At 43.6% G+C, this 26,199-nt stretch overlaps 1 protein-coding gene across 1 annotated transcript in view; it reads left to right on the forward strand.

Moving 5' to 3' along the window:
- The window catches only part of LOC139553604 (latent-transforming growth factor beta-binding protein 2-like), a 154,712-nt gene that overhangs the window by 32,066 nt on the left and 96,447 nt on the right, over window positions 1-26,199 (forward strand). The gene's annotated exons all lie outside the window — the stretch shown is intronic.

The raw sequence follows: 26,199 nt of genomic DNA on the forward strand, positions 1-26,199 counted from the left end.
CATTTACAACTGCGACCTGGCCAAGATAAAGAAAAGCAGTGTGACAAAAACAACAACACAGAGTTACACATGAGATAGACAAACGTACAGTCAATAACACAATAGAACAATCTATACACAGTGTGTGCAAATGTAGTAAGATTAGGGAGGTAAGGCAATAAATAGGCCATAGTGGCAAAATAATTACAATTTAGCATTAACACTGGAGTGATAGATGTGCAGATGATGATGTGCAAGTAGAGATACTGGTGTGCAAATAGCAAAAAAAATAACAATATGGGATGAGGTAGTTGGGTGGGCTATTTACAGATGGGCTGTGATCGGTAAGCTACTCTGACAGCTGATGCTTATAGTTAGTGAGGGAGATATAAGTCTCCAGCTTCACTGACTTTTGCAATTCGTTCCAGTCATTGGCAGCAAAGAACCGGAAGGAAAAGCGGCCAAAAGAGGTGTTGGCATTGGGGATGACCAGTGAAATATACCTGCTGGAGCGCATGCTACGGGCGGGTGTTGCTATGGAGACCAGTGAGCTGAGATAAGGCGGTGCTTTACCTAGCAGAGACTTATAGATGACCTGGAGTCAGTTATAAAAAGTAAGTAATAAAAATGGCCTTAATAAACTAAAGGAAAAATAGTAAGACAATAAAAATAACAGCAACAATAACGAGGATATATACTGTAGAAGGGTTACCGGCACTGAGTCAATGTGCATGTAGGTAGGAGTAAAGGGTCTATGCATAGATAAACAGAGAGAAGCAGCAGCGTGGGTGAAGAGTGTGAAGGAATGTGAATGAATGTGTGTGGTGTCAATATGCGTGTGTGTGTGTGTCAGTGTAGTATGTGTGAGTATGTGGTTAGAGTCCAGTGACTGTACATGGAGCCTGTGCAAGAGAGTCAGTGCAACAAATAATAATACAGCTGAAGTCGGAAGTTTACATACACTTAGGTTGGAGTCATTAAAACTCGTTTTTCAACCACTCCACATATTTCTTGTTAACAAACTATAGTTTTGGCAAGTCGGTTAGGACATCTACTTTGTGCATGACACAAGTCATTTTTCCAACAATTGTTTACACACAGATTATTTCACTTATAATTCACTGTGTCACAATTCCAGTGGGTCAGAAGTTTACATACACTAAGTTGACTGTGCCTTTAAACAGCTTGGAAAATTCCAGAAAATTATGTCATGGCTTTAGATGCTTCTGATAGGCTAATTGACATCATTTGAGTCAATTGGAGGTGTACCTGTGGATGTATTTCAAGGCCAACCGTCAAACTCAGTGCCTCTTTGCTTGACATTATGGGAAAATCAAAAGAAATCAGCCAAGACCTCAGAAAAAAATGGTAGACCTCCACAAGTCTGGTTCATCCTTGGGAGCAATTTCCAAATGCCTGAAGGTACCACGTTCATCTGTACAAACAATAGCACACAAGTATAAACACCATGGGACCACACTGCCGTCATACCGCTCAGGAAGGAGACGCGTTCTGTCTCCTAGAGATGAACGTACTTTGGTGCGAAAAGTGCAAATCAATCCCAGAACAACAGCAAAGGACCTTGTGAAGATGCTGGAGGAAACAGGTACAAAAGTATCTATATCCACAGTAAAACGAGTCCTATATCAACATAACCTGAAAGGCCGCTCAGCAAGGAAGAAGCCACGGCTCCAAAACCGCCATAAAAAGGCCAGACTACGGTTTACAACTGCACATGGGGACAAAGATCGTACTTTTTGAAGAAATGTCCTCTGGTCTGATGAAACAAAATAGAACTGTTTAGCCATAATGACCATCGTTATGTTTGGAGGAAAAAGGGGGTTGCTTGCAAGCCGAAGAACACCATCCTAACCGTGAAGCACGGGGGTGGCAGCATAATGTTGTGGGGGTGCTTTGCTGCAGCAGGGACTGGTGCACTTCACAAAATAGATGGCATCATGAGGGGGCAAAATTATGGGGATATATTGAAACAACATCTCAAGACATCAGTCAGGATGTTAAAGCTTGGTCGCGATTGCGTCTTCCAAATGGACAATGACCCCAAGCATACTTCCAAAGTTGTGGCAAAATGGCTCAAGGACAACAAAGTCAAGGTATTGGTGTGGCCATCACAAAGCCCTGACCTCAATCCTTTAGAAAATGTGTGGGCAGAACTGAAAAAGTGTGTGCGAGCAAGGAGGCCTACAGGAGGAATGGGCCAAAATTCACCCAATTTATTGCTACCCGAAACGTTTGACCCAAGTTAAACAATTTAAAGGCAATGTTACTAAATACTAATTTAGTGTATGTAAACTTCTGACCCACTGGGAATGTGATGAAAGAAATAAAAGCTGAAATAAATTATTATTTATTCTCTACTATTATTCTGACATTTCACATTCTTAAAATAAAGTGGTGATCCTAACTGACCTAAGACAGGGAATTTTCACTCTGATTAAATGTCAAGAATTGTGAAAAACTGAGCTTAAATGTATTTGGCTAAGGTGTCTGTAAACTTCCGACCAACTGTAGATAAAGTAAAGGGGTCAATGTAAATAGTCTGGGTAGCCATTTGATTAACTGGTCAGTAGTCTTATGGCTTGGGGGTAGAAGCTGTTAAGGAGCCGTTTGGTCCCAGACTTGGCACTCTGGTACCGCTTGCCGTGCAGTAGCGGAGAGAACAGTCTATGACTTGGGTGGCTGGAGTCTATGACAATTTTTATGGCATTCCTCTGACACCGTCTGGTATGTAGGTCCTGGATGGTAGGAAGCTCAGCCCCACTGATGTACTGGGCCGTACACACTACCCTCTGTAGCGCCTTGCGGTCGGATGTCGAGCAGTTGCCATACCAAGCGGAAAGACAGGATGCTTTTGACGGTGCAGCTGTAGAACTTTTTGTGGATCTGAGGACCCATGCCAAATCTTTTCAGCCTCCTGAGGGGGAATAGGCGTTGTCGTGCCCCCCTTAAGACTGTGTTAGTGTGTTTGGACCATGATAGGTCCATAGTGATGTGGACACCAAGGAACTTGACACTCTCAACCTTCACCAATACAGCCCAGTCGATGAGAATGGGGCATGCTTGGCCCTCCTTTTCCTGTAGTCCATGATCAGCTCCTTTGTCTTGCTCATGTTGAGGGAGAGGTTGTTGTTCTGGCACCACACTGGCAGGTCTCTGACCTCCTCCCTATAGGCTGTCTCATCGTCGTCAGTGATCAGGCTATCACCGTTGTGTTGTCGGCAAACGTAATGATGGTGTTGGAGTCGTGCATGGCCATGAAGTCGTGGGTGAACAGGGTGTACAGGAGGGGATTAAGCATGCACCCCTGAGGGGCCCCCGTGTTGAGAGTCAGTGTGGTAGAGGGGGCGGCCCGTCAGGAAGTCCATTATCCAGTTGCAGAGGGAGGTGGTCATTCCCAGGGTCCTTAGCTTAGTAATGAGCTTGGAGATCACTATGGCGTAGTCAATTAACAACATTCTCACGTAGGCGTTCCTACGGGGCAGTAGTCATTTAGGCAGGTTACCTTGGCTTTCTTGGGCACAGGGACTATGGTGGTCTGAATTGATTTAGCATTGATTTGATTTAGCCCGTCTGTTAGGCTGGCGTCACTGGGCAGCTCACGGCTGGGTATCTATTTGTAATCCGTAATGGTTTGCAAGCCCTGCCACATCCGACGAGCGTCAGAGCTCCTGTAGTGGAATTCGATCTTAGTCCTGTATTGACGCTTTGCCTGTTTGATGGTTTGTCGTAGGGCATAGCAGGATTTCTTTTAAGAGTCCGTATTAGTGTCCCGCTCCTTGAAAGCGGCAGCTATAGCCGTTTTTCTCAGTGCGAATGTTGCCTGTAATCCATGGCTTCTGGTTGGGGTATGTACGTACAGTCACTGTGGGGATGACGTCCTCGATGCACTTATTGATAAATCCAGGGACTGATGTGGTGTAGTGCTCAATGCCATCGGAAGAATCCCAGAACATATTCCAGTCTGTGCTAGCAAAACAGTCCTCTAGCTTGGCATCCGCTTCATCGGACCACTTCCATATTGAGCATTTTGCTGTTACTTCCTGTTTGAGTTTTTGCTTGTAAGCAGGAATCAGGAGGATACAGTTATGGTCAGATTTGCTAAATGGAGGGTGAGGGAGAGCTTTGTACGCGTCTCTGTGTGTGGAGTAAAGGCGATCTAGAGGTTTTACCCCTAGTTGCACATGTGACATGCTGGTAGAAATGAAGTAAAACGTATTTCAGTTTTCATGCATTAAAGTCCCCGGCCACTAGGAGCGCCGCCTCTGGATGAGCATTTTCTTGTTTGCTTATGGCCTTTTACAGCTCGTTGAGTGTGGTCTTAGTGCCAGGATCGCTATGAAGAATATACAGTCGTGGCCAAAAGTTGCGAGAATGACACAAATATACATTTTCACAGTCTGCTGTCTCAGTTTGTATGATGGCAATTTGCATATACTCCAGAATATTATGAAGAGTGATCAGATGAATTGTAATTAATTGCAAAGTCCCTCTTTGCCATGCAAATGAACCGAATCCCCCAAAAACATTTCCACTGCATTTCAGCCCTGCCACAAAAGGACCAGCTGACATGTCAGTGATTCTCTCGTTAACACAAGTGTTTGTTGACGAGGACAAGGCTGGAGATCACTCTGTCATGCTGATTGAGTTCGAATAACAGACTGGAAGCTTCAAAAGGAGGGTGGTGCTTGGAATCATTGTTCTTCCTCTGTCAAACATGGTTACCTGCAAGGAAACACGTGCCCGTCATCATTGCTTTGCACAAAAAGGGCTTCACAGGAAAGGATATTGCTGCCAGTAAGATTGCACCTAAATCAACCATTTATCGGATCATCAAGAACTTCAAGGAGAGTGGTTCAATTGTTGTGAAGAAGGCTTCATGACGCCCAAGAAAGTCCAGCAAGCACCAGGACCGTCTCCTAAAGTTGATTCAGCTGCGGTGATCGGGGAACCACCAGTATAGAGCTTGCTCAGGAATGGCAGCAGGCAGGTGTGAGTGCGACTGCACGCACAGTGAGGCAAAGACTTTTGGAGGATGGCCTGGTGTCAAGAAGGGCAGCAAAGAAGCCACTTCTCTCCAGGAAAAACATCAGGGACAGACTGATATTCTGCAAAAGGTACAGGGATTGGAACGATGAGACAGCCTATAGGGAGGAGGTCAGAGACTTGGCCGGATGGTGCCAGAATAACAACCTGTCCCTCAACGTAACCAAGACTAAGGAGATGATTGGACTACAGGAAAAGGAGTTCCGAGCACACCTCCATTCTCATCGACTGGGCGTTAGTGGATCAGGTTGAGAGCTTCAAGTTCCTTGGCGACCACATCAACAAACAAACTAGAATGGTCCAAACACACCAAGACAGTCGTGAAGAGGGCACGACAAAGCCTATTACCCCTCAGGAAACTAAAAAGATTTGACATAGGTCCTGAGATCCTCAAAAGGTTCTACAGCTGCAACATTGAGAGCATCCTGACTGGTTGCATCACTGCCTGGTATGGCATTTGCGTACGGCCCAGTACATCACTGGGGCTAAGCTGCCTGCCATCCAGGACCTCGACACCAGGCGGTGTCCGAGGAAGGCCATAAAAATGGTCAAAGACCCCAGCCACCCCAGTCATAGACTGTTCTCTCTACTACTGCATGGCAAACGCTACTGGAGTGCCAAGTCTAGGACAAAAAGGCTTCTCAACAGTTTGTACCCCCAAGCCATAAGACTCCTGAACAGGTAATCAAATGGCTACCCGGACTATTTTCATTGTGTGCCCCCCCCAACCCCTCTTTTTACGCTGCTGCTACTCTCTGTTTATCATATATGCATAGTCACTTTAACTATACATTCATGTACATACTAGCTCAATTGGGCCGACCAACCAGTGCTCCCGCACCTTGGCTAACCGGGCTGTCTGCACTGTGTCCCGCCACCCACCGCCCGCCAACTCCTCTTTTACGCAACTGCTACTCTCTGTTCATCATATATGCATAGTTACTTTAACCACATCTACATGTACATACTACCTCAATCAGCCTGACTAACCGGTGTCTGTATGTAGCCTCGCTACTTTTATAGCCTCGCTACTGTATATAGCCTGTCTTTTTACTGTTGTTTTATTTCTTTACTTACCTATTGTTCACCTAATACCTTTTTTGCACTATTGGTTAGAGCCAGTAAGTAAGCATTTCACTGTAAGGTCTACACCTGTTGTATTCGGCGCACGTGACAAATAAACTTTGATTTGATTTGATTTCTTCACTTTGCAGTTTATCCACAATAATAACATCATCCTCCTCTGCTGGAGAGCTGGAGGCCCTTTACAGTGGGACCTCGCTAGCGTGACCATGAAAGAACATCTTTTTAAGAACATCTGATGCTACAGGATTGCCTTTTTAATTTTTCTACGTTTGGGTTTGGTAAAATTACATTTGAAGTGTCTCACTCTCTGGGAATTTCTGCCTGTGTGAGTCAAGTCAACTTCAAATTCCAAGCAGAGTCTGACAGACAATGAGTAATGGAATGGATTTAACAGCCTTCCCATATAGTGGTAAAGTGAATGAAGTGCAGGCCGAATTATGACTAAAAGAGGTCCATTATGACTAATATGGCATCACCATGTTGTTTAGACAGCGGTAGCCACAAACCCAAGCATGGCACCAAGTGACAGAACTACCGATCAGTGACACCTGCTGGCAGGGCAATTCCTAAGGAACTGTCCATCCGCTGCAGTGAAGAGTTCAGCGTTCCACCTGCTGATGATAGCCAGTCAACAAAGGTGGAAACAGAGACAAACCCTGATGCAGAATGTTATTGGCATGGTTACAGTAAAACATGTAATCTGCAAACATCATGAACACACTTTTCTTTCCCGAGTGGCCTCTTTTACTACTCTACACAGGCCTTCTGTAAATTGAGTAAAATGTGGCAAAAATCTACACCTGTTTTACTGGAATGTCTTACAGACCGTCCCGATATTCCCAAGTGTTGACAAACCACTTCACGAAATACAGTAGACAGTATGCTTTCCCCATCTGCTGCTGACGCAGTGCACACAGGGTGATTTCATTACCGAGGGAGGCCAACTGGCAGGTCTGGAGAGCAGGCCGTCTGGACTCCCAAACCACTCCACGTCAGCCAGCCAGGCGACTCCTCATGCCCTTATCACTGCTGGCCAATTTGGCCCACCTTAAGCCCAGCTCCGCTTGAAGACGCTAATAAAAATGCCCCCATTGTCAGTGCACAACCCAACAGGCAGTACAGGCAAAGTCAGCAACTACAGTGGGGAGAACAAGTATTTGATACACTGCCGATTTTGCAGATTTTCCTACTTAAAAAGCATGTAGAGGTCTGTAATTTTAATCATAGGTACACTTCAACTGTGAGAGACGGAATCTAAAACAAAAATCCCGAAAATCACATTGTATGATTTTTAAGTAATTAATTAGCATTTTATTGCATGACATAAGTATTTGATACATCAGAAAAGCAGAACTTAATATTTGGTACAGAATCCTTTGTTTGCAATTACAGAGATCATACGTTTCCTGTAGTTCTTGACCAGGTTTGCACACACTGCAGCAGGGATTTTGGCCCACTCCTCCATACAGACCTTCTCCAGATCCTTCAGGTTTTGGGGCTGTCGCTGGGCAATACGGACTTTCAGCTCCCTCCAAAGATTTTCTATTGGGTTCAGGTCTGGAGACTGGCTAGGCCACTCCAGGACCTTGAGATACTTCTTACGGAGCCACTCCTTAGTTGCCCTGGCTGTGTGTTTCGGGTCGTTGTCATGCTGGAAGACCCAGCCACGACCCATCATCAATGCTCTTACTGAGGGAAGGAGGTTGTTGGCTAAGATCTCGCAATACATGGCCCCATCCATCCTCCCCTCAATACGGTGCAGTCGTCCTGTCCCCTTTGCAGAAAAGCATCCCCAAAGAATGATGTTTCCACCTCCATGCTTCACGGTTGGGATGGTGTTCTTGGGGTTGTACTCATCCTTCTTCTTCCTCCAAACACGGCGAGTGGAGTTTAGACCAAAAAGCTCTATTTTTGACTCATCAGACCACATGACCTTCTCCCATTCCTCCTCTGGATCATCCAGATGGTCATTGGCAAACTTCAGACGGGCCTGGACATGCGCCTGCTTGAGCAGGGGGACCTTGTGTGCGCTGCAGGATTTTAATCCATGACGGCGTAGTGTGTTACTAATGGTTTTCTTTGAGACTGTGGTCCCAGCTCTCTTCAGGTCATTGACCAGGTCCTGCCGTGTAGTTCTGGGCTGATCCCTCACCTTCCTCATGATCATTGATGCCCCACGAGGTGAGATCTTGCATGGAGCCCCAGACCGAGGGTGATTGACCATCATCTTGAACTTCTTCTATTTTCTTCTATTTTCTAATAATTGCGCCAACAGTTGTTGCCTTCTCACCAAGCTGCTTGCCTATTGTCCTGTAGCCCATCCCAGCCTTGTGCAGGTCTACAATTTTATCCCTGATGTCCTTACACAGCTCTCTGGTCTTGGCCATTGTGGAGAGGTTGGAGTCTGTTTGATTGAGTGTGTGGACAGGTGTCTTTTATACAGGTAACGAGTTCAAACAGGTGCAGTTAATACAGGTAATGAGTGGAGAACAGGAGGGCTTCTTAAAGAAAAACTAACAGGTCTGTGAGAGCTGGAATTCTTACTGGTTGGTAGGTGATCAAATACTTATGTCATGCAATAAAATGCAAATGAATTACTTAAAAATCATACAATGTGATTTTCTGGATTTTTGTTTTAGATTCCGTCTCTCACAGTTGAAGTGTACCTATGATAAAAATTACAGACCTCTACATGCTTTGTAAGTAGGAAAACCTGCAAAATCGGCAGTGTATCAAATACTTGTTCTCCCCACTGTAGGTGCTACTGGCGTAACCACCCAAATCTGTTTCCCAGACATACCTCACACCTTCCCTCTTGTGGAGAACAGGAAATGCCTGCACAGGCTGGACGCAGGAGAGGAGAGGCAGCAGAGGCAGGGGTCTGGGGATGTTGTGCCCTTTCTCCAAGCCAAGAGAGGAGAGAGGGCAAAACCTGCAGGACGTTCTAATCTTTGCAGAGACGGCTACCCTGACTCGTTAATTTGGGCTTGGCACCGCTTTACAGTCTCTCAGTGACCTCATATTGCTCCTACACCTTTGGCCACAGCACAACCAAAACCTGATATCTAAGACAAAGACCGAGGTCCCCTGATGATCCAGGGGTAAATTGCTCCACCTCTGGCTTCCAACAGAGCCTGAGCGGAGAATGTTGCTCACTAGAACTTGACCAACAGAATACATCACATAAACATCTTCTGAGAACCAGCTCTCTACTAACTAAATACAGACATGTGAATCTCCCACATGAAAAAATACTATAGTATACTATGATATAAATACTATAGTATTCACTGTAGAGTTTTTGGAGACTTTAATGTAGTTTTCACTGTAGTTTTTTTTTCAGACTAAAGTCAGCAAAAACACGACAGCGAATACAATAGTAAATACTCCAGTAAAAGAACTAGAGTACATACTATAGTAATTAATGTAGTATTTTTGTGGATTGTAGTATACTATAGTATTTACTTTAGTGTTTTTGTGGACTGTAGTATACTGTAGTATTTACTATAGTATTTTTGCAGACATTCCTGTGATATTTACCCAATTGTTTTTTAGTGGATAATACTGTAGTATTTACTGTAGTATTCCACAGTGTACTACAACATTCTATAGTAAGTACTAAACATGTTCGAGGGATAATACAGTGTGTATTTAGTATGGTATTCTACAGTATACTACAGTTTATTATAGAATTCTATAGTAAGTACTGTAGTATTCTATAGTAAACTATAGTATTTTTTCATGTGGCCTGGCACTCTCCGAGTGGGCTATATGAATAATATTTTCCAAATGTCCACACACACTGTTTTCTATACTTCTCATAGTTTGGCCCTGTTTCTGTCTTCAAATCCTATTTTTTTCTAAATGGCTGGGTTTGCCAGCGCGTCCACAAGCTTTCATTTGAGCGGGCTTGTGTTGTGGAATAGGAAATGGCTCATCTTCAGATTAACAGCACCTGCTGAGATGTGTTAGTCAGCTCCATTAGAGACAAGAGAGATCAAGCTGCACATCGCTTGGTTGTGTGTGACTCAGTAATGGTGTCTGCCTCTTCTAATGTAAAATGTGCAGTTTTGCTCTCTTATTTGTCCCAGATCTGTGACTCAGGCTACAAATATTTCCACTAAATGAATATCAAAGCAAACATATGCATAGCAACTGTGCACTTCTGACACACGCCTTGCATTGATTACATACTAAAGATTTATCGTGACTAAGAAACAATGCAAGTGAAAAAAGAGAAACTGTTTTAGGAAAACATCTGCCAAAACATTTACTTGGGTTACTTCAAGCTACTACAGGCATCAGAGGGGTTTTGCCAGAGTAATTCCATAACACAGAAATACGATGTGACATAACTACGTAAAAGGCACTCGCTATTAGAACATACTGGACCATAAACGTCAACTGTAATCGAATAGAATACGGAGTTTTCAGAGAACGATATTACCCAGATGACACTTTGGCTGAAAATGAAGGGTGACCTCAGTGCTCAAACTAATTATGGCACTTTATACAACTGCCTGAGGATTAGAAAACCATTGGGCTCTCATCCAAGGCAGAGAAGCATTTGACAAGATAAACCTATCCCATACATAGCAAAAAAATATGCCTGAACAGTCATAGACACAAACAAGCATCACCTTTCAACACCCTCAGTCAGAAATATGGTTCAAACCATAACACAACCTTAATCAGAAGATTTGGCAGTGACCTCCAGGCTTAACAATGTCCTTAAGCAAACAGTGGAGGGAGGAAAAAACTCAATATTGTGAGCAGAAAAATGCTTTTGAGTTTCATTTCCAGAGTAATTGCGACAAAAATAGACTGCTGTCGAAGCCAAAAGTCTGATGCCATTCTCTGGTTTGATTACTGGTCTTCTGAGAGTAGCTGAATGTGCTGTGAGAAGGCCTAGTCTGACCAGTTGTCACGCTATGTGCATCGGTAGTCATTGTTAGTCCAGTCCAATGAGTCGTAGAATAAATGTCATTTTTTATAGTGTTACACAAACCCAAAGAAAATACATTATTCATTCAAATCAGATTTATATATTCATAGCAAATGGCAAGCGTTACTGTGACTTTCCTATCTGGCCAATCAGACGTTGTTTCCTTTCATTCTACATGTTGATCATCATGGTTTTTCAGCCATGGAGCAGCTCTTTTCAATGGTGAAGACGGAAAGACATGCTAGGTTGTTCAACTCTGGTTTTACACAGCATTAAGCATGAAGTATTACACATTCAACATATGGACCCGCTCATCTGGTTTGATTCAACCAAATAACAAACACAAATCATAATGCAAACCAGAATAAAAAACTTCTGTATGCCGTATGTTGTACATACACATCACAGAGAATATCATTGCACTTGCTTCTCATGACAGCATTTATTACATTGTCTATGTAACTGTTGTTGTAGTGTAACTAATGGTGGTGGGTAGAGTACATTGCCTTTCTACTCCCTTTACTTACTCCTGTCAGAATAAGGCTGATTTTCATTAGATGAGAAAAAAGTATTATGTGTTCGTACTTTATAAATGAGGAGCTTAGAGGCAATAATCATTTTTATATGAGAAACGTTTATCAGAATAAACCGCAGAATCAACACTTGAATCGAAGTTTGACTGAGACAAATTCCATGTTCAAATGAAGAAGGATATCAGTGTGCCATGACTCCGGCCAAAAACATTTCAATACGCCTCGGGGTTGGCATGCCCACATGTCAGACTGCCATCATAGATCAAAATAAATGGTATCGGAGGTTTAAATCCTCTTCTGAACAACAATAATATAAACAAATCTCAGATGTCAGTGATCTAGAACATCAGTATTGATTAGTCTACTGTGATAGCAAAACAGTCCTGTAGTTTAGCATCTGCTTCATCTGACCACTTTTTTATAGACCGACTCACTGATGCTTCCTGCTTTAATTTTTTGCTTGTAAACAGGAATTAGGAGGATAGAGTTGTGGTCGGATTTATCAAATGGAGGTCGAGGGAGAGCTTTGTACGCGTCTCTGTGTGTGGAGTAAAGGTGATCTGGAATTTTTTTCCCTCTGGTTGCACATTTAACACGCTTCAAGATTGCTTCGATCACGTCGACTGGGATATGTTCCGCATAGCGTCGGACAATAACATTGATGAATATGCTGATTCGGTGAGCAAGTTTATTAGCAAGTGCATCGGTGATGTTGTAAACACAGTGACTACTAAAACCTTCCCCAACCAGAAACCGTGGATTGATGGCAGCATTCGCGCAAAACTGAAAGCGTGAACCACTGCTTTTAATCAGGGCAAGGCGACCGGAAACATGACCGAATACTAACAGTGTAGCTATTCCCTCCGCAAGGCAATCAAACAAGCTAAGTGTCAGTATAGAGACAAAGTAGAGTCGCAATTCAACGGCTCAGACACGAGAGGTATGTGGCAGGGTCTACAGTCAATTACGGACTACAAAAAGAAAACCAGCCCCGTCGCGGACCAGGATGTCTTGCTCCCAGACAAACTAAACCACTTCTTTGCTCGCTTTGAGGACAATACAGTGCCACCGACACAGCTCGCTACCAAAACCTGCGGGCTCTCCTTCACTGCAGCCAACGTGAGTAAAACATTTAAATGTGTTAACCCTCGCAAGGCTGCCGGCCCAGACGGCATCCCTAGCTGCGTCGTCAGAGCATGCGCAGACCAGCTGGATGGTGTGTTTACGGACATATTCAATCAATCCTTATCCCAGTCTGCTGTTCCCACATGCTTCAAGAGGGCCACCATTGTTCCTGTTCCCAAGAAAGCTAAGGTAAATGACTATCGCCCCGTAGCACTCACTTCTGTCATCATGAAGTGCTTTGAGAGAGTAGTCAAGTACCATATCACCTCCACCCTACCTGACACCCTAGACCCACTCCAATTTGCTTACCGCCCCAATAGGTCCACAGACCACGCAATCGCAACCACACTGCACACTGCCCTAACCCATCTGGACAAGAGGAATACCTATGTAAGAATGCTGTTCATCGACTACAGCTCAGCATTTGACACCATAGTACCCTCCAAACTCGTCATTAAGCTCGAGACCCTGGGTCTCGACCCCGCCCTGTGCAACTGGGTCCTGGACTTCCTGACGGGCCGCCCCCAGGTGGTGAGGGTAGGAAACAACATCTCCACCCCGCTAATCCTCAACACTGGGGCCCCACAAGGGTGCGTTCTCAGCCTTCTCCTGTACTCCCTGTTCACCCATGTCTGCGTGGCCATGCACGCGTCCAACTCAATAATCAAGTTTGCAGACGACACTACAGTGGTAGGCTTGATTACCAACAACGACGAGGCGGCCTACAGGGAGGAGGTGAGGGCCCTCGGAGTGTGGTGTCAGGAAAATAACCTCACACTCAATGTCAACAAAACAAAGGAGATAACCGTGGACTTCTGGATACAGCAGAGGGAGCAGCCCCCTATCCACATCGACGGGAGAATAGTGGAGAAGGTGGAAAATTTTAAGTTTCTCGGCGTACACATCCCGGACAAACTGAAATGGTCCACCCACACAGACAGCGTGGTGAAGAAGGCACAGCACTTGTGTGTATAAGGTAGTTGTTGTGAAATTGTTAGATTACTTGTTAGATATTACTGCATGGTCGGAACTAGAAGCACAAGCATTTCGCTACACTCGCATTAACATCTGCTAATCATGTGCATGTGACCAATAACATTTTATTTGATAACATGGTGATAGAAATTTGGTAGAACTGATTTAAGTTTCCCTGCATTAAAGTCTCCAGCCACTAGGACCGCCGCCTCTGGGTGAGTGGTTTCCTGTTTGCTTATTTCCTTATACAGCTGACTGAGTGGGGTCTTAGTGCCAGCATCTGTCTGTGGTGGTAAATAAACAGCCACGAAAAGTATAGCTGAAAACTCTCTAGGCAAGTAGTGTGGCTTGCAATTCATCACAATATACTCTACTTCAGGCGAGCAAAATCTAGAGACTTCCTTAGATTTTGTGCACCAGCTGTGCACCATATACAAATATGCACAGACCGCACCCACTTGTCTTACGGAGTGTGCTGTTCTATCTTGACGGTGCAGAGTATATCCCGCTAGATGAATATTCATGTCGTCATTCAGCCACGATTCCGTGAAACGTAGGATATTACAGTTTGATGTCCCGTTGGTAGGATATTCGTGATCGTACCTCATCTAATTTATTGTCCAATGACTGCACGTTGGCGAGTAGTATTGTTGGTAATGGCAGCTTTCCCACTCGCCTTCTGCGGGTCCTGACGAGGCATCCCGCTCTGTGTTCTCTGTACCTGCATCGCTTCCTCTTGCAATTAACGGGGATGTGGGCCCTGTGGGGTGTTTGGAGAATGTCCTGTGCGTCCTGCTTGTTGTAGAAAAAATATTTGTCTAATCCGAGGTGAGTGATTGCTGTCCTGATATCCAGAAGCATTTTTTTGCCGTGAGATACGGTTGCAGAAACATCATGTACAAAATAAGTTACAAATAACGCAAAAAAAACCCACATAATAGCACAATTGGTTGGGCGCCCGTAAAACTGCTGCCATTTCTTCCGCCGCCATTTTATGAGTGACAGTCAGGGGGTATCAGTGCTGAGTCAATGTGCGGGGGTACAGGTTAGTCGAGGTAATTTGTAAAGTGACTATGTATAGATAACAAACAGCAAGTAGCAGCAGTGTAAAAACAAAGGGGGAGGGTGTCAAGGTAAACAGTCCGGGTGGCCATTTGATTAATTGTTCAGCAGTCTTGTGGCTTGGGGGTAGAAGCTGTTGAGGAGCCTTTTGGTCCAAGACTTGACCCTCCGGTACCACTTGCCGTGCGGTAGCAGAGAGAACAGTCTATGACTTGGGTGACTGGAGTCTTTGACCATTTTTTGGGCCTTCCTCTGACACTGCCTAGTGTATAGGTCCTGGATGTCAGGAAGCTTGGCCCCAGTGACGTACTGGGCCGTACACACAACCCTCTATAGCGCCTTACGGTCAAATGCAGAGCAGACCTGACAGAGGTTCAGCGGAACGCAAGATTTCCTGTGGGGGCCTTTGCTCAGCTTAAGTAGTGAAACTTCCTTCCCTGCCAGCATGAGATCCTGGTGGTCACAGCCAGTCTGTCAGCCCATTTTATGAGGGTCAGGGCCAGCCATGAACCGCTCAACTCCAGGCCCAGCTGAATCGGTGATAAAGAACGGCATGGAGGACACATTCACTGCCTCCCCTGGGTCCTTTCTCTCTACCGTCCCTCTCTGACATCAGGCCTCCACAGGAAACAGGCCAGGCCAGGGGCAGAGCAGGATGTGTGTGCAACATGCACTGACATCTCTCCAAAGGTGATTTCTCTCTGTGCTCCATGATTACATAATCACACATGGAGGGAGGAGGAGGAGGAGGAGGAGGAGGAGGAGGAAGAGGAGGAGGAGGAGGAGGAGGGACCTGGATCCTACTGCATGACATCCCAAATAGCAATCTTTCCACTTGTGCTAGCTTATCTGGACTAATAGAAATATATGTGCTAACTGCAGGTTGAATTGTTGGAGCAGGTATTGCATTCAAAGCTAAATCTTTACTATAATTCTCTACAAAAACACAATGGGAACCTTCCTGGGATCCATGCAGAGCTGTTTCACTTGTGGTAGCTTACTCATTCAGCCGTTTCCCAACTCCAGTCCTCAAGTACCTCCAACAGTACACATTTTTAACTAATCATCAAGCCTTCAATTAATTAAATCAAGTATGTTTGTTCGGGGCTACAACAAAAATGTCTGCTAACCTGCTAACTTATTGGAGTGATGTTAAGGCCAAAATGACCCTTAAGTAAGTGATGTTGATATATTTACACTACCGTTCAAAAGTTTGGTGTCACTGAGAATTCCTTGTTTTTGTTTTCGTCCATTAAAATAACATCAAATTGATCAGAAATACAGTGTAGACATTCTTAATGTTGTAAATGACTATTGTAGCTGGAAACGGGAAATTGTTTATGGAATATCTACATAGGCATACAGAGGCCCATTATCAGCAACCATCACTCCTGTGTTCCAATGGCACGGTGTGTTAGCTAATCCAAGTTTATCATTTTAAAAGGCTAGTTTATCATTAGAAAACCCTTTTGCCATTATGTTAGCACAGCTGAAAACTGTTGTGCTGATTTAAATAAGCGATAAAACTGGCCTTCTATAGACTAGTTGAGTATCTGGAGCATCAGCTTTTGTGAGTTCGATTACATGCTCAAAATGGACAGAGACAAAACATTTTCTTCTGAAACTCGTCAGTCTATTCTTGTTCTGAGAAATGAAGGCTATTCCATGCGAGAAATTGCCAAGAAACTGAAGATATCGTACAACGCTGTGAACTACCTTCACAGAACAGCGCAAACTGGCTCTAACCAGAATATAAAGAGGAGTGGGAGGCCACGGTGCACAACTGAGCAAGAGGACAAGTACATTAGAGTGTCTAGTTTGAGAAACAGACGCCTCACAAGTCCTCAACTGGCAGCTTCAGTAAATAGTACCCGCAAAACAGCAGTCTCAACGTCAACAGTGAAGAGGCGACTCCGGGATGCTGGCCTTGTAGGCAGAGTTGCAAAGAAAAAGCCATATCTCAGACTGGCCAATAAAAATAAAAGATTACGATAGGCAAAAGTTCCTCTGTCCAGTGTCTGTTCTTTTGCCTATCTTAATAATACATTTTTATTGGCCAGTCTGACATATGGCTTTCTCTTTGCAACTCTGCCTAGAAGGCCAGCATCCCGGAGTTGCCTCTTTACTGTTGACATTGAGACTGGTGTTTTGCGGGTACTGGGTTGAGCCTGTAATCGAACCCACAAATGCTGATGCTCCAGATACTCAACTAGTCTAAAGATGGCCAGTTTTATTGCTTCTTTAATCATAACAACAGTTTTAAGCTGTGCTAACGCAATTGCAAAAGGGTTTTCTAATGATCAATTGGCCTTTTAAAATGATTCACTTGATTTAGCTAACACAACGTGCCATTGGAATACAGGAGTGATGGTTGCTGATAATGGGCCTCTGTACGCTTATGTAGATATTCCATAAAAAATCTGCCGTTTCCAGATACAATAGTCATTTATTACATTAACAATGTCTACACTGTATTTCTGATCAATTTGATGTTATTTTAATGGACAAAAAATGTGCTTTTCTTTCAAAAACAAGGACAATTCTAAGTGACCCCAAACTTTTGAACGGTAGTGTATCTTACTGCAGGCAGTAACTGTTTTCCTCATATCGGCCCACCTTTGTTGCTGGTTGACTAATAGGCCCAGTGGTTACAGAGCTTGTTGACTCGAGGCTTTACACTGACCCACACAGTCACTTTTCAGAGGAAACTGTGGTCAGTGAGGGAGTTCTCCATGTTAATCATGGAACAGTCATTCCTTTTAGCCTAACCCCAGACAGACCACACCACTCTCACTACTGGAAGCTACTGTCAACATGCCACCGTAGGTGTTTACGGAGCTACCAGAAAGTATTACTGTTTCCACATAAAAAAATACTATAGTGTATACTATGGTAGGAATATTATAGTATTCACTTTAGTGTTTTTGCAGAGTTTACTATAGTATTCACTGTAGTCCGCAAAAACCCTACAAATATGGTAGTATTTACTGTAGTATTCTGTAGGCAGGTAGCCTAGCGGTTAAGAGTCTTGGGCCAGTAACCGAAAGGTCACTGGTTTGAATCCTCAAGCTGATTGGTGAAAAATGTGCCCTGGAGCAAGGCACTTAACCCTAATTGGTCCTGTAAGTCAAATCACATTTTCAAATCAAATTGTATTTGTCGCATGCGCCGATACAACAGGTGTAGACCGTACAGTGAAATGCTTCCTTACAAGCCCTTAACCAACTACGCAGTTTCAAGAAAAATAAGTGTTAAGTAAGTCACTCTGGATAAATGACTAAAATGTAAATGTATACTGTAATATTTACAGTAGTGTTTTTCTGGACTGTAGTACGGTATGTAGTACGGTATGTATTTGCTGTAGTGTTTTTGTATACTGTAGTATTTACTGTAGTGTTTTTCTGGGCATTACTTTAGTATTTACTGAAGTTTGTTTTATTATCTTTGACATACGTGGGGGGCTTTCTCCTACTGGAGAAATACTAAAAGAGCAAATGTTCCATAACGTGTAGGTAGGACAGGGTTGTGATCAGAGAGTTCAAAGCTTCTGCTCTTTTCTATACCCATAGGGAACAAAATATATGATGTGTATATACTTTGAATGTAGGTTTCTCATGTATGTGTGGCACAAACTGGGAAATGGGGGAGGGGAATTGGCATGGTATATGCAAATTAAACACTGTAGTATTTTCTATAGTAAAATGTTTTATGTTTTTGGGGACTGTAGTGTTTTTGCAGACATTTCTGTCGTATTTATTACAGTGTTTTTGGGGGGATAATACTGTAGTATTTACTATAGTACTCTATAGTATACTACAAAATGATCTACTAAGTACTATACTACACAGGGGGATACTACAGTGTGTAGTATAGTATTTGCTGGGAGGCCTAGTGAGGGTGATATAGATGGTTTTTCAGTACACAACACACTGACGTCAGGCTCGGATGTGCACACATCAAGGATGCAGAAAGAGCGCCATCCCATCTGCCCCCATTTAACATAGCTTACATTTACGTAATTATTACTTTTAAATAAAATAAAAACTTTTGGGGGTTCTGATATGCTTACAATGTTGTTTTGATTATTGCTTGAAAAGTCACTAAGATTATATTTGGCTGTCATCTTTGCAAAATACCTATTTTGAATGCAGTAATTGTTAGCTAGAATGCTAACGGTCATTGACATAGGCTGTAGCAAATGCAAGCCAAAGAGCCATTTTACTTGTTGAAGTTGTTTTTAAGTGTAATGAAGTTGATTTGTGATGATAACACAAACATTATTTTAAGCAGGACATTCATACAAGCCTTAAATTCAAATTATAATCCAAAAGTAGTGTGAAAAGCACTCATAAGCAACATGTACATGGCACTCTATGAGAACTCCTGTGTTCTGCCATTAACATGGCACGCATCGCTCTCATTTACAAACACAGAAAGGGGTCTATTAGTGGTGGAATGGCAGCTGTAATGTTGAAAGCAATGAAATACATTTTTCCTCATAACTACAGAGTAGGGAAAAATGTCAAAGGGCAAATCCCATGGTAGCTTTAGTTTAGGTCTCTGATACTCTTGGCACTTTCAATCCTGTATGCTCTTTATGCTAAGCCGTTCTGCCTGGGAAAGTTATCCTGCCATCTGGTAGTCAGCTATCCTAATCAGGGAGGAAGACCAATAGTCATCCCCTTGTCTCCAGATTCTGCAGCCAAAAGAGTATGCCTTGAGCTGGGGGAATAGAGGGCTATGGAGGGGGAATTCGGAATCAGTGTTAATTCCCATATGTCATAACTGTTTAACCTTTACCCATTTCAGTTCAATCTGTTCTTTCTAACCTCTGCAGGGATAGACTGTAGGGTGTGGATCCCTGATCTGTTTCACTAGTCTGGGTGTGAATGAACTTGAATGAGGCCTGGGCAGGGTTAGTGTGCAGTGTTAGGGAGGGAGGGACAGGCTGTTTGTCTTTGTGCTAATGCTACAAACTTGACCTCTGGCTCGACCCTGGTCACCGATGAGCACTTTCACTTGTGATGTGAATGGATAAGGGCATTGTGTTTCTCTGCTAACACTGGATTATAGAACGTCACATGGCAACGAGTGCTGACTCTGCTCTGGAGGCTACTTTGTCCTCACATGAACCCTTGTGGGGCTTAGGATGTGAAGGTGTGGGGATGTTTGGAATTGGTACAAACCAGCTGACACATTTAAAGTTACTTGTTTCTGCATACTTGTTTGTGTGTTTATGTTGGTATTTTATAGAAGAGCTGGTTTCTTGTATTTCAGTCAAAGTTGACATTTTACATGAAATTGAGGGAAACAGGAAATTAGAATGTTTCTGGTGATATTTACATTGTAATTATATAAGCATGTACTAACTATAGTGTGGGTATACAATGCTACATACTTTTGCTACATACAATGCTACATATACAATGCTACATACAACTATTACAGGGTTAGATGACTGATTTGGGAGAGGGAAGTCAACTCAACATTTACATTTAAGTCATTTAGCAGACGCTCTTATCCAGAGCGACTTACAAATTGGAAAGTTCATACATATTCATCCTGGTCCCCCCGTGGGAATTGAACCCACAACCCTGGCATTGCAAGCGCCATGCTCTACCAACTGAGCCACACGGGACCTAACAAAAGTTACCAACTGAGCCACACGGAACTCAACACAAAGAAAGCAGCATTTAGCACAGACACAGGGATATTGGCAGAGTAAGACTGAAGATTACAGTTTGTTCCCCTGTTGCAAAGATAAGCCCAACAAAGACCCATGAGTGGTTGACTTCCTTGTCAGGCCACAGGAAACAAGGTTCTTAGAAAGCGCTGCAGCACGGAACAGATATGGCTCTATGTTCGCCAAGCTCTCTAGGGCCTCGTCAGACACCCACTTACTGCCACAGTGCCGGCCCAGCCTGGCCCGGCCCGGCCCGGCAGGCTGTAGGTTCCAAGCCAAATCTTAATCCACCACATCAATCAGCAGGCCTCTCTGATGCAGCTGTCGTTAGCAGAGACAACAACAACAATTTATGGGAAACAAAGTGTCCCTCCCACACTGCACTTCACCATCCAGCACAACATCGGTCTGAGTTCCCATGATGGGGCTTGTTGTTGAAAACAGGAATTATCAGTATGGCTGTGCATGCATGGGACCAGTTAATCTGCAGAGGTTAGAGCGCTGGATTCCTGGGGACTAAGGTCGTGTCCACACTTGACACTTACATGCGACTTCTGCTATCAGAATCTGAAGATCACATTGAAAAGACGGGTCTAGACACATAAAGATCACTTCAGGAGGTGGTCATGGATGCATTGTGTGAGGATTTCTCCTCAGTCTGGACCCAATCAGGCTACCGAAAGCGCATACAGTGGGCGACGTCATCAGCATTCCTCCCACAAGTCTCCAGAAAACGTGTTTTGGAACAGAGAGGCACCTTTTAATTATAACGTTGGAGGAAATACGTTCCCAGCGTGTGAGGAATGTGTTTGCTGGCCTCATAAATGCTAGCCAACTAGCTAATATTAAGAAGAAAAATATTTGGCTGGAGTTATGCTAACCCGTTTGCAATCCCTTTAGCATTGCTTGCTAGCTTCCTGGCTAGCTACATAAGTTAGTTGGCTAGTTAGCTACAGTAGTTAGCTACTGCCATCAGTTGTTGTTGAGTTAATATCATATTTTCCCTATTCTACCGTTTGTAGAATGCACACTGGCATTTTAATATAGCACTGGAAAAGGGTATTCGGACACACGGTGGACACGGTAGACACATTTAAATGTAGGTGTAGACACATAACGCGCTTGGAATTTCATGATCAGAACTCAAAACAAATCAAAATCAAATCAAACGTTATTTGTCACACACTCCAAATACAACAGTTGTAGACCATACCATGAAATGCTTACTTACTTATTTAACCAACAATGCAGTTCAAGAAATAGAGTTAAGAAAATATTTACAAAATAAAAAAAGAAATTAAAAAAAGGATAAAAAGTAACACAATAAATAGCAATAACGAGGCTATATACAGCGGGGTACAGGTTAGTCGAGGTCATTTGTAATATGATCAGAATGCTAAAGCTGCATGAACTGTCAAGTCTAGATACAGCCTGAGGCAGTGGAGCGCAACTTCCAGCTCAAAATATCTAACAATGTCAGCCTCTGGTCCTTGGTGAGCACTAGCTAGTTTATGTGCTGCTCAATAGGTAATTACATACATATCTGACGTGTGGGTCCCCCAACTGAATTTTTTTATTTATCGCCGGTTCTTGTTTCCAGATGTCGGAAAACGATTTTTGTTGGACATTTTTGCTGTTTTTAGGTTGTTCATGGCTGTACATGCATGGGACCAGTTAATCCAGGCAGAGGTCAGAGAGCTGGATCCCTGGGGACTGAGGCAGTAGAGCACAACTTCCAGCTCAAAATATCTAACAATGTCAGCCTCTGGTCCTTGGTGAGCACTAGCTAACTTATGGTGTGCTGCTCAATAGGTGATTACATACATATCTGATGTGTGTAGGTCCCCCACTGAAAAATATAATTTATCGCTGGTTCTTGTTTCCAGATGTCGGGAAAAAAGAAATCTGGCCTTTTTTGCTGTTTTTAGGTCGTTCTCAGTATAAAGAAATGTTTTGTATTGCTTTTAAATTAACTTCCTCGGGCCGTATCAAAATCCCCTTCATCAGTCGTCTTGTTTGTGCACCTGCTAAGCTTAAAGGGCCAATTAGCAGTTGAAACAATAACAAAGCTTTTTCCCCGCCACCGTTTCAGTAAACACTGAGGGATGGGGGTGGAGAAATGTAATCACTCTCAAATTCATAGACACCTATGGATGCAAGGACTGACCATCCATGATATCAACATAGTTTTAACTAGGCTATACAGTGTTTGTTTACATTTACTTTGTTTACAAAAATTGGAGTTAAACAAGCTTATATTTTGGGTTAGGATGGGGAACGACAGTTTAACTAAGCTCATGAGACATTTATACGTTAAATTCTTCAAGAATGAATGAGTACATACCATTAAAGGTAGACTCAGCTAATTTGATGTACACGACATGACCAAAAGTCATTCATTCCAAAATCATGGACATTAATATGGAGTTGATCCCCCTTTGCTGCTAGAGACTCCACTCTTCTGGGAAGGCTTTCCACTAGATGTTGGAACATTGCTTAGGGGACTTTCATCCATTCAGCCACAAGAGCGTTAGTGAGGTTGGGCGCTGATGTTGGGCGATTAGGTCTGGCTCGCAGTTGGCGTTCCAATTCATCCCAAAGTTGTTTGATGGGGTTGAGGTCAGGGCTCTGGGCAGGCCAGTCAAGTTCATCCACACCGATCTCGACAAACCATTTATTTTTGGACCTCGCTTTGTGCACGGGGGCATTGTCATGCTGAAAGAGGAAAGGGCCTTTCCCAAAATGTTGCAACAAAGTTGGAAGCACAGAATTGTCTGGAATGTCATTATATGCTGTAGCGTTAAGATTTCCCTTCACTGGAACTAAGGGTGAAAAACACCCCAGACCATTATTCCTCCTCCACCAAACATTACAGTTGGCAATATGCATTGGCCCAGGTAGCGTTCTCCTAGCATCCAACAAATCCAGATTCGTCCTTCGGACGATTGATCACTCCAGAGAACGTGTTTCCACTGCTCCAGAGTCCAATGGCAGCGAGCTTTACACCACTACAGCCGACGCTTGGCATTGCGCATGGTGATCTTAGGCTTGTGTGAGTCTGCTCGGCCATGGAAACCCATTTCATGAAGCTCCCGACAAACAGTTATTGTGCTGACGTTGCTTCCAGAGGTAGTTTGGAACTCTGCAGCGAGTGTTGCAACCGAGGACAGACGATTTTTACACGCTGCACTTCAGCACTCGGCGGTCCCGTTCTGTGAGCTTGTGTGACCTACCATTTTGCGGCTGAGCTGTTGTTACTCCAAGAGGTTTCCACTTCACTTACAGTTGATTTGATTTAAGTTGACCCGGGCAACTCTAGCAGAGCAGAAATGTGACAAACTGACTTGTTGGAAAGGTGGCGCCCTATGACGGTGCCACGTTGAAAGTCACTAAGCTCTTCAGTAAGGCCATTTTACTGACAATGTTTGTCTATAGAGATTGCATGGCTGTGTGCTCGATTTTATATACCTGTCAGCAACGGTATGGCTAAAATAGCCGAATCCACTAATTTGAAGTGGTGTCCTCATACTTTTGTATAAATAGTGTAGATGCAGAAAGTGAACAGCAAAGTGGGTCAATTTCCGCAACAACTACGAGTGTTGAAGCGTGAGGCTCAAAATCTCTGTTTTGGCCAAGCGGCTACCACGATGTCAACAGCGTGAATCGAACCCATACACATGTGCAGATACTGTGTGTGACTGGGTGAGAGTGAAGTCTTGCATATAGCTCATCTCAATATCTGCAATGCTGCTCGTGACAACCTCGTTTAGCTGAGTCTACCTTTAATTAACATCCAAAAATGGATGTAGCAACTGCTGATTGAAAACCTAGGAAGATCTGACATTTCAGTACGAAACCATGCTTTTATGTTATTAGGACTTGGCATCACAGAACACCTCTTCCTGCTGAGCTGTCTCGCTATAATTTGGTAAATTAATTATCAGAGCGACTGTAATATATTGGAGAGGTTTGAATGGCCTCTCAGTTTTGCATGTCTTTTGGGCCTATTCCCTGAACCATACAAACCACAGGCCTCTCTTCCCCTCCCATCCTGTCCAGGCACAGCTCTCTGGCCTGCCTCTCACAGCTTTACACTCCTCACGCTCTCCAAGAACCCAGGTGGAAATTGATGGACTGGCGAGGGAGTCACATAATATGGCCCCCTAGGGAGGACGTAACAACAGATTATTTCACAGATTTTTGGCCAGAAGTATACCGGCCAGAAATATTGTGGACGGAAGTATAGTGGACAGAAATATAGTGGGCAGAAAAATAGTGGGCATGAATGTAGTGGACAGAAATATAGCGGACAGAAATATAGTGGACAGAAATATAGTGGACAGAAATATGGTGGACAGAAATATAGTGGACAGACATATAGTGGACAGACATATAGTGGACAGACATATAGTGGACAGACATATAGTGGACAGACATATAGTGGATAGACATATAGTGGACAGACATATAGTGGACAGACATATAGTGGACAGACATATAGTGGACAGACATATAGTGGACAGACATATAGTGGACAGACATATAGTGGACAGACATATAGTGGACAGACATATAGTGCACAAAAATATAGTGGACAAAAATATGGTGGACAGAAATATAGTGGACAGACATATGGTGGACAGAAATATAGTCATTCACTTGCACATAGAGCATCTGTGGACCTCGTTGGAATCAAGGTTAGAAAAAGTATATTCTGATGTAAATCATCAGGGGGAAAATGAAGGAAAAGGGTTTCAGTTCTATGTGGTTAGCACCTAAATCAAACCCATTAGAGTACCTTGTGGAGAGGAGAGGGGACTGTGCTGTGCTCGCTCTCCTCTGGAAGGCACAGTTTGTCCTCTGATTTAAGCCTTGTCCCCTGGGGGCACATAAAGGCTGAGGTAGGAGTTGGCATGGAGCTACTTCAATACAGCTCACAGATTTAATCTAACTATTTTCTAATTCATTGCACCCAGGCAATGGCTGCTACCAACAGGATTCCTGGAAGGCTAGACAGGAGAACATGATTTAATCCAGCATCTACGGCTAGTGCGATCCGCTCTGTGACGCACCCAGATTGTCATGAGGGGAAAATAATCTGCCAGGAGCCACAATTAGCCAAGCCATAATGACTAGAGATGCTATCAAAGCACAATAGGCCAATCTTAGCTTGATGTTTGGCCCAGTGCAACTATGTAATGAGAAGACCCAGAACTCTCCCCTGTTCTGTGGCTAGAACACTATGTCCACTAACCAGGTGTTTTTCTCTTATGAGATGGGACCAACAATAGCACTAATGTGCAGTGTGGTTGGTTGCATGCATATACTCCGGAGAAAATACCTCAAAGTAACATCTAGTTTCAGGAGACAGGGTTGTTTAGGGATTCATCAAACACATAGGAAAAACACATAGACGTGTTGTAAGATTTGTTACTTGAATTGTAGTCGCTCTGGGTTTGAGAATGTGTGTGGATTACAGGGGATAGAGGGAGGTATTTGCTCAGAAGTGCAGCCATGGTGGATGTTCAACATCACTGTTCAGGCTGCTTCCAACATGGAGGTCAGTGGTACAGCTTCTATCTGCATAGCGATGTGTTATTTATTTCAACAGTTGGTTGGTGCTTTTTAATGTGGTGCCGATCTGCAGCCAGGAGAGGGTGAAACTTCAATAAAATCCTCAGTTAGCTTCCTCAGCTGCTCTTTTGCTGCTCCCATAAAAAAAGTATTTTGGATAATGTTGTAATGGG

This window comes from Salvelinus alpinus, chromosome 25 (genome assembly GCF_045679555.1).
Source record: "Salvelinus alpinus chromosome 25, SLU_Salpinus.1, whole genome shotgun sequence".
Taxonomy (NCBI): Eukaryota; Metazoa; Chordata; class Actinopteri; order Salmoniformes; family Salmonidae; genus Salvelinus; species Salvelinus alpinus.